This window comes from Brachyistius frenatus, unplaced genomic scaffold (assembly GCF_029030835.1).
Source record: "Brachyistius frenatus isolate BFR_SWC_R1_liver_20210118 unplaced genomic scaffold, ASM2903083v1 Contig_238, whole genome shotgun sequence".
Taxonomy (NCBI): Eukaryota; Metazoa; Chordata; class Actinopteri; family Embiotocidae; genus Brachyistius; species Brachyistius frenatus.
In genome coordinates, this window is record NW_027210837.1 from 244,111 (window position 1) to 252,231 (window position 8,121).

Here is an 8,121-nt window from a genome sequence, read left to right on the forward strand (position 1 = left end):
ACAAAGATCTCCTCTTCCTCCTCTCTTCCTGACAGCGTTGAGTGCGTCTCCTCGTCCTGGTGAAGGACCCGAGGTGAGTCTGAAGGTGTAGCGTCCTTCCTCTCAGCGCAGCAGGAGACCTGTGGCGTCAGTATTTGTATTCATTTTAGTACCTTTAATTCACATCTCTGAACACTGTTTTGCTTTGACACATCAAACCTTAGAGTATATTGAATGTGAAGAGCTTTGAATGATCACCTGTGTTGCTCCTCCCTGAACTACTGCCTCGTCATACCTGCTGGAGCTCCAGCTTTTAACATTCGATGAATTTCCAGCTGTTGAAAGAAAGTCTTTGAAATTCAAGATGAAGGAAACCGCGACAGAAGGAAGAGGACTGTTTGTGTCCTGTTGATCTCGCCCTCGGAAGAAGAAGTTTGTCTCGGTTTACAGAGATCATTTGGCTGGCCAATGATTGGAAGCACTCCAGCTAAATGTAAAAGAGAAAAGTTGTATTATTTGGGCCCAAAAAGCAACTGAATATATCCCAAATTAAAACATCACAATCTGCAGAAAGACTTTTCAGATGTGAAGAAAAGAAGGATGAATTCAGTCTGTGTGACGCTGCTCAGTTCAGTTTCCATTTAATAAGGTGAGCACCTGAACGCACCGTTCACTTAAGATGAAGAATCAGTGGAACTTTAATGTTTGGAGCGTTTGTGTTCTGGATAAATGATCCAGTGGACAGATGTGTAGCTGTTGCAACAGCTGGTGAACATGTGTCCAGTATTTTAAAACATCCAAAAATGACCCATCATGTCATTGTCAGATATAAAACTTCATCAGAAGGGATTTAGTTTGAACTACATTTAATACCACTACTAATTTTATAATATTATAATATTATAATATTGCTGACTGATGTCGAGGAGACCACTGAACAAACTTTCGGTTCTGTTCATGTAGAAAAAGATTTTTTTTTTTTTAAACATTTAAACAGTTTATTGTTTATTTTATGGTAAAAAGCTGCATTATAATCTGAGATATTTCCCCGAGGTCCTTCAGTCGACCCCGTTTCCTCTTCTGGGATTCTGAAATCCAACAAGCAACCGGCTTTTATTGATTATGATGTGATTTTTAGTCGGAAAAACAAATCAGAAATACTTTAAATAATCAACAAGCTGTGACGGATGTTCTCCTTTTAATGCTAAGTTTTATTAGCAAGTCGCATTCACGGGCCACTTCATGTTAGAGGACTTTATAAATGTGCTGAAAAGAGAAAACTGATTTTCTAATTTTCCCCAAATCTAAACATTATTGTAAATAAAAATACAGGTTTTAAATGGAAAGTGAACCTGGTCGGCGTCACGTGGCTGTAATTCTTCTGTATGTATTTGGAACCACACATTGGTTTTTATTGGCCGTCTCTCGAAAGCACTGAAAGGACGACAGCGACGCTCTCACCTGTGAATCTGAACCGTCTGCTGTCAGGTGGAGACGACTGTGATCTCCAACACTGTAATATATGTATGACAGGTCAGGACGTGTCACGCAGAGTATCAGTATTTAAACGTGGGGCAGACTGAGAGAATCAGCTGTTGACGGTGTATTTATGGTTTAACCGCGGGGCACAAACTCGTCTGTATCACTTGTTCCTCAATCGAATGTAAATCACTCGGAGACTTCGACCTTAAAAATGTGAAATAGTTTGACAAACAACAGGCGGGCGGAACCTAAAACTGTCAGACAGACCAACAATCTGAGATTAAAGATGAAACATTAGCAATAAACTCCGAGGAGTCCAGCCTGGGTTCCCCCGTCGAACACTGTAAATCTCCATCGTTAGAGACGCTCGCTGGTCTTTGTTTGTTTTTTTATGAAATGTTAAAGCTGCTTCTTCTAATACTAACAAACGCGCCTAATAACTCCAGCGTGAGAGCTGCATCTCAGCAGAAAACTTCATGACTCAACACTGACATGTAGAAAACAAATCCTCTGCACGGCGTGAACTCTCCTGGTGCTGGACTCCACCCGGCCGGTGCACCGAGCGAGTCCAAACAAACGCCCCAGAGGATGCTGAAGGCGAGGCAGAGCTTTGGGAAATGCACTCATTAGATGTCTTGCTGAGAGTTGGAGATGGAGACCACTGAATATGAAGCTGCAGCCTGCAGGATGAAAATGACTGGAGATAACAAAAGCTGAATTAAAGCTTTAATATCCACGAATAATAAAATACGATGTCTTCTGTCGGGTCGAGGCATCGTGTTCTGTGAGGTTAAATTCCTGTTTTTATTTATGGAGTCTGGTGGCTTTGAACAGAGCCATGTAACAGCTCCTCGTCGGAGGAAGAACCAATTCCCCTGTAGCTCCTCTTGTTCTGGGGAAGTTCCTCCCGTCCGACGGCTCTTAGAAGGCTGAAAACGTTCTGCAAAGGTTCTGCAGAATCCACCTTTTAAAAATCTGTGATGAGGTTTAAGCTTTGCAGCAAATCTCACCATAAAAGGATGAAATCAAAAAGGACAGACTTTACATCACCGTAGCTGTGCGTGGAGACTAGAACCATTTTCCAGAACCTACATGTGACCCAGAGTACCATCCCAACTGGTTGACGGTTTGCCTGAATTCAACCGCCTGTTTCCAGCTTCATGTTCTGTGACTCTCCGCAGAAAAGAGTGAGTTTGTTTCCCAAAGTGTCTCTTGAACGGGCCGTGAGCCCAGACCATGAAGGACGCTGAGACTGAAGACTTCCAGGCCTTATTTGATCTCCAAACCCATCGCCGGGACTGTTACGTGACGTGAGCCGGTGCCCGTGGTGTGGATGTGATCGCGGTGGGCCGAGAGGTCAGGACGGAGATCTAAAGCCCACTTCCTTTACTGTTGTGTGCAGCGGGACCCGAAGCTCTGCAGCAGCAGGATGTTTCCGGACGTGTTGCTGTTTGTTTGAGAAAAAAAAAAAAAAAAAAAAATCTCCAAATTGAAAGTGTGATTTAAAGACGTGCTTCTGAGTTCCTGAACGTGTGCCTTTGGGTAAATCTCCTGGTCGTCCTGTACAGTACTAACCTGTGCTAACACTACAACACTGCTTCTGAGCGCAGGAGACGCACGGCTGTAAATGAGCTTCCAGCTGTTCTCCATCCAAACCACTTCCAGTGCATGGCTCCTGATCTGGTTCCTCTCCTGCTCCACCATATTTATATTCTCTTTTATTCCCCGTCTGACTGTATATATTTCCATGTTTGGTTCTCTTCCACCTGTGATAGACTTTGCAGAACTTGAAATAAACGATCAGACTTCTTTTCTCTTGTGTCTTTATTCAAATGTTGAACCCAGTTTGTGATTGAATGATGCTGCTCCTCTCTGGACAACGTGTATTGATGCTTTTCAGGGATTTTCTTCCGTTTTTCTTGTTAGTTGACTTGGGACTTGTTTACCTTTAAACCTCTTCAGGCTCCATCAGGGAAATACTGTCTGTCTTTTGTCTGACACCTTCATTTATCTGCATGAAGCCGTATGGAAACTGCACAGGATCCCAAACAGACACAGGACTTTCAGTAAGTATGGAGTATTTTCAGTTCAGCGAAAAAGCTCCGAATACTTCCGCCACCTCCACGTGGACTACATTTCCCATGAGCCCTTGCGTGCAGAGTGCCAGGTGTTTTCAATCAGAGGTCGTTGGAGGAGCTGGAGCTCTTGGACCCGACGTGTGTTTGTTCAGAGGACGTGTCGGGACTAACCGTAATCTGTAAATGATAACGAGATGTTCCTGCTCAGTTGCTGTTCGACGTGTTGGGAAAGATTTAGAAAGAAGCGCAGAAAGTCAAAGCTGTAATTCACCACCAGATGGCGCTCTCAGCTCGGATGGCCCCGGCTGCTTTATGATCATGGCGACTTGTTCCACTCCTCAGCTTGTGATTTCGGTTTCAAGGAGGTCTGTTGGTCTTCATGCTGCGTGTCCTCGTCTCAGGGACGTCCTGCAGCTCAGACCTGGGACTTGTCCTTCACAGGCCGCCGTGGACTCGTGTGAGAGACAGACGGACAGCTCAGGATGTCCTGCGGACCTGCAGGTACATCTTCACCAACACTGAACTCTTTCACCTTCACGGAGGAAACATCACGTTTCTCTCTAATTATTTATATTTGATAGTTGATTAATTACAGGTGAGGATTCTGTAAATGAAACCGATAAATTATAGAAAAGAAATATGAAACTAGGCCTCTGCTTATAGCTGTGAATATTTACCCCAACATAAAACTACCTTTAGCTCGATCATTTTATTTAAATTAAATATTAAAGACCGAAAAATATAAATGACAAACAAATACAGTGACAAATTAAATTATTACATATGGGAGAGAAAAACAATAATACAAATTCTGGATTTCTCACAAACAGGTTTTTCAAAATAGACAGAATAAAGCTCCACAATCATTTAAACGGAGGTTTTAATTCGTTGCTAAACTCCCTGTTGTGTATCTGATGAAGCTGAGGAAATAAAATGGAGCTGCTCCAGTACAAGAAAAAGTCCTGCATTGAAAATTGAATAAAAGCACAGAAGTATTAAATTTCGCTAAAGCATGAAAATAAAGGTGCTTGCTGCACTGAAACACGACAAATCAAAGCTGTTTTTAACTGCTTTATGTTCGGCAGATAAATCTGAGATTCTTCATGGGAAACAAAAGAAGAAGAAAAAAAACCTGATGCACAAATTATTCTGTATTTTTGCATCATTTTTTTTTGGTGTCTTTGCTTTTTATTTGTAAGATAACTGAAACATGACAAACCTTTAAACTGCTGCTTTAATCTTGAAAAATCTGTTTCATGAGTTTAAATACATTTCCAGTGAAATGTGTGTTGAACAGTCCATTTCTGTGAGCTGGTGGAGGATAAGCCGGTGTGTGCGTCCTGTGACACGTCTGTGGTCGGCGTGTTGTTGGTCCTCCGTCCTGCTGCTGCGATCAGGCCGAAGCGCTGCTTCCAGGTGATCTGCAGGGCCACACTCTGTAGTTTACACGCTGCACTGAGCTCTGTATAAATGTTTAAACAGCTCTCCTGGATCAGTGGCTCCTAATGGGGTGTTTCATTCATAGATCAAAGCGGGGGACGGGGGACGGGGGACGGGGCTGCCGTGCTGGACTCGCTGCAGACCTTGACGTTGGCGTCTCTCAGCGGTGGCCGCGTGTCGGCGCCTGTTTCATCAGTATGCACACGCTGTTGAAAATTAATTTCATTAAAGGGCCTCTATTTGCAGCCCCCCCCCCTCCCCCCCACCTGCCCAGCATCTCCTGTTTAAAGGCCCTCATAGTGTATGATTAGCGCGCATTTCCCCAACCTGGCTGGGAGTGGCGGCTGGGTCGGGAGGTCGCACAAATGAAAGAGAACAACTTCATTGTGAGATGACTGGCCCATAAATCATCGGCCGTTTTCTATAAATCACGGCAGATGGCGGGGAGCGAGCCGGGGCTCCTGGGAGCTCGTTGCGGCCCCTGTGCATGATGGGAAGGGCCGGGCTTAGCTGCGGCGGAGGCTGGCAGAAGAGCAGGGTCAGTTCCAGTTTGCGGATGCGGAAGACGTGAGGTGTGGTGGAGGCGGGCCAGAGGCCGGGCCGCCGCCGCTCCCCCCTCCCTCCCCTCCCCCCCCTCCCCCGTCCCTGCAGCTCGGGCCGGCCTCGCCTGATGAGATGCAGACCTCGGAGGTCCACGTGCTGCTCCTCTCCACGCTGCCCTCCACTTAACAGGTCTAATCTGCCTGCTTAATATGGAGACAACTTCATCCCCCCCTCGTCCCCCAGCTGCACGGAGACCTGTCAGGTTGACACTAAATGTCGGCCCAGGAGGGGAAAGCTGCGGCCCGCTCACACCTTCATTATTCATCATGATTATTTAACAGGATTCACCGCACTGCAGCTCACTGCTGCAACACGCCGCGCTCCGTCAGCTCTCCGTGTTTGTATACGAAGGTCCGACCGCCACGAACTGAGCAACAACAGTTGGTTTCAGACAGAAGCGTCTTCAAACCGAAGGGATGTTTGACCTGCAGGGAAAACAACCCTCAAACCTTCTCATCCTGAAGTCTCCAAAAATACCAAACGTGTCGCTCAGTATTTCCTACATGAACCAACAGTTCACAGATTCTGAAGCCAAAGATCTGAAATCAAACCGACTGAATGAAACCCAACACAAAGTGCCGGATGTGAATGAAGAGAGTCTTTAATATTCTCATCAAACAACTCCTGCTGCATCACAACTGAACTGTGGAAAGAAACCAGACGCTCAGCAGGTTTCCAGTTTCCAGAGGAGGCTCTCCATCTCCGGTTCCTCCACAAGTCCTTCTTCCTGCGGTCAGTAGAGGGAGCTTCAGAGCTGCTGAGGGCCTCGCTGGGAAGGTGAAGCACAGCTTCCCTCCACCTGTTGAGCAAGGCAGGCTGAGCGTGTCGGTCTGGGGGGCGAGACTCGGACCGGCTGGACTGGACCGTGAAGTCTGGTTCTGGTTCTGAAGTCCACCTACGGGCTTCTCTGTGCGTCCCGTGGTCTGAAGTGTGTGTGTGTGTGTGTGTGTGTGTGTGTGTGTGTGTGTGTGTGTGTGTGTGTGTGTGTGTGTGTGTGTGTGTGTGTGTGTGTGTGTGTGCCGTCTGAACTCTGTTGTTTGGTTTTTAAGTTCTCAGAGGAACAGACACTGAGTCGGGGGGAACTGGGGAGTTCTCCACATTCATGTATTCCTCTGCTGCGTTGAACTTAAAAGCAGCCGAGCCCCATTATCTTTATTTCTTCTTCCTCTGCTCTTTATTTTCTGGATCTTTTCCGTCCAGCTGGCTCCCGTTCCCTCCGAGATCCGTTTCAAACACTGGAAGAAAAAAAGGACAACTGAGAGTCGTCGGCTGTTAATGATCTCTGGGCTCTGCTGGTTCAAGGGTCCATCTGGACTCAACTCAGGTCTGAGAGACGCTGCTGTCTGTCAACAATCAGTCAGACACCTGGAGGACACCTGGAGGACACCTGGATGTTTCTCCAGACAGCGTTCTGACAGCGTGAGAGCTGGTTCAGTCCTCCCGTCATGGTGACGTCCCCCCTCATCCTGTCTCACAGTTCACTCTGACCAGCTCGCGGTCCTTTTTCAACTTTCACTTTGCTGTCTCATTACAACCTGAATGAAAGTGGGCGGGGCCTAACCGCAGCATGCCTCTCACACCAGCGCTTCACTTTAACGTCATCTCCTCGAGATTTGTGACATTTCTCCAACTTGAAAGTGAAAAGAAGAACAGACTTCCAGCGAGAAGACGGTCGGTTCCCTCCGGCGTCTTGTTTCTGCCTCTGGATGTCAGAGTGGGAGCTGAGCTGTCTTCCTGTCATGTGACGGGCGTGTCATCATGCCATGACGGCATGTTGAGGATCCGCGGGGGGCCAAGGGCACGGGGAGCTTTTGAAGGTGGACTCTGTAACGAGGCGGCGCCGGGCCTCTGTCACATCTCCCCCTACATCTCTGCAGCCAGCATTAATGCAAATTATGGTCTGATAATTTAATAACTCTGCCAGCTTGATCTGTCCTTTTTATTACAATTATCATCAGGCAGGGGGTTGCGTTCCATCATCAGAAAATAAACACCATCGATCATCCTTGTAATGATTAGCCGCTGACAGGCCGAGCTCCGCTGTGCATAAACAGGCTGTAATGTGGAGCCTGAGAGGAGGACGGCGGTTTCAGATGCTCTCTGTAACTTTGGCCTCCCGGCGGGGTTATTAACCGAGCTGATAATCACCCCAAAGCTCCCTTTATGTTGTGGAGAGGCGGCGAGGTTCACAGCCAGCGAGGAGAGCCGTTTCTTAAAGGATTACGTCAGGGCGGCCTGACTCCGGCTCCACCGTGAGCCAAGACATGCAGCCGGGTTCTGTTAAGTCTTTCCAGAAAACGGCTGGAAGGTGCCAGACCCAGACACGGAGCTGGCAGCCGCCGCTGCCTCAGCACCAGGGCCTCCCTCTTAATTGCAGTGGAAAATGATGCTGCATTTCCCGCCTGTTGAAGCAGCTTGTAAAGAAAACAGGCCCCCCGCCCCTCCCCCATCCCCCTAAAGAGAAGGGGCTGATTTATAAAGTGAGAGTCTGAAAACACAGGACAGAAGAAGCCGGCTGCGGAGGCCTGTTGGCACGACG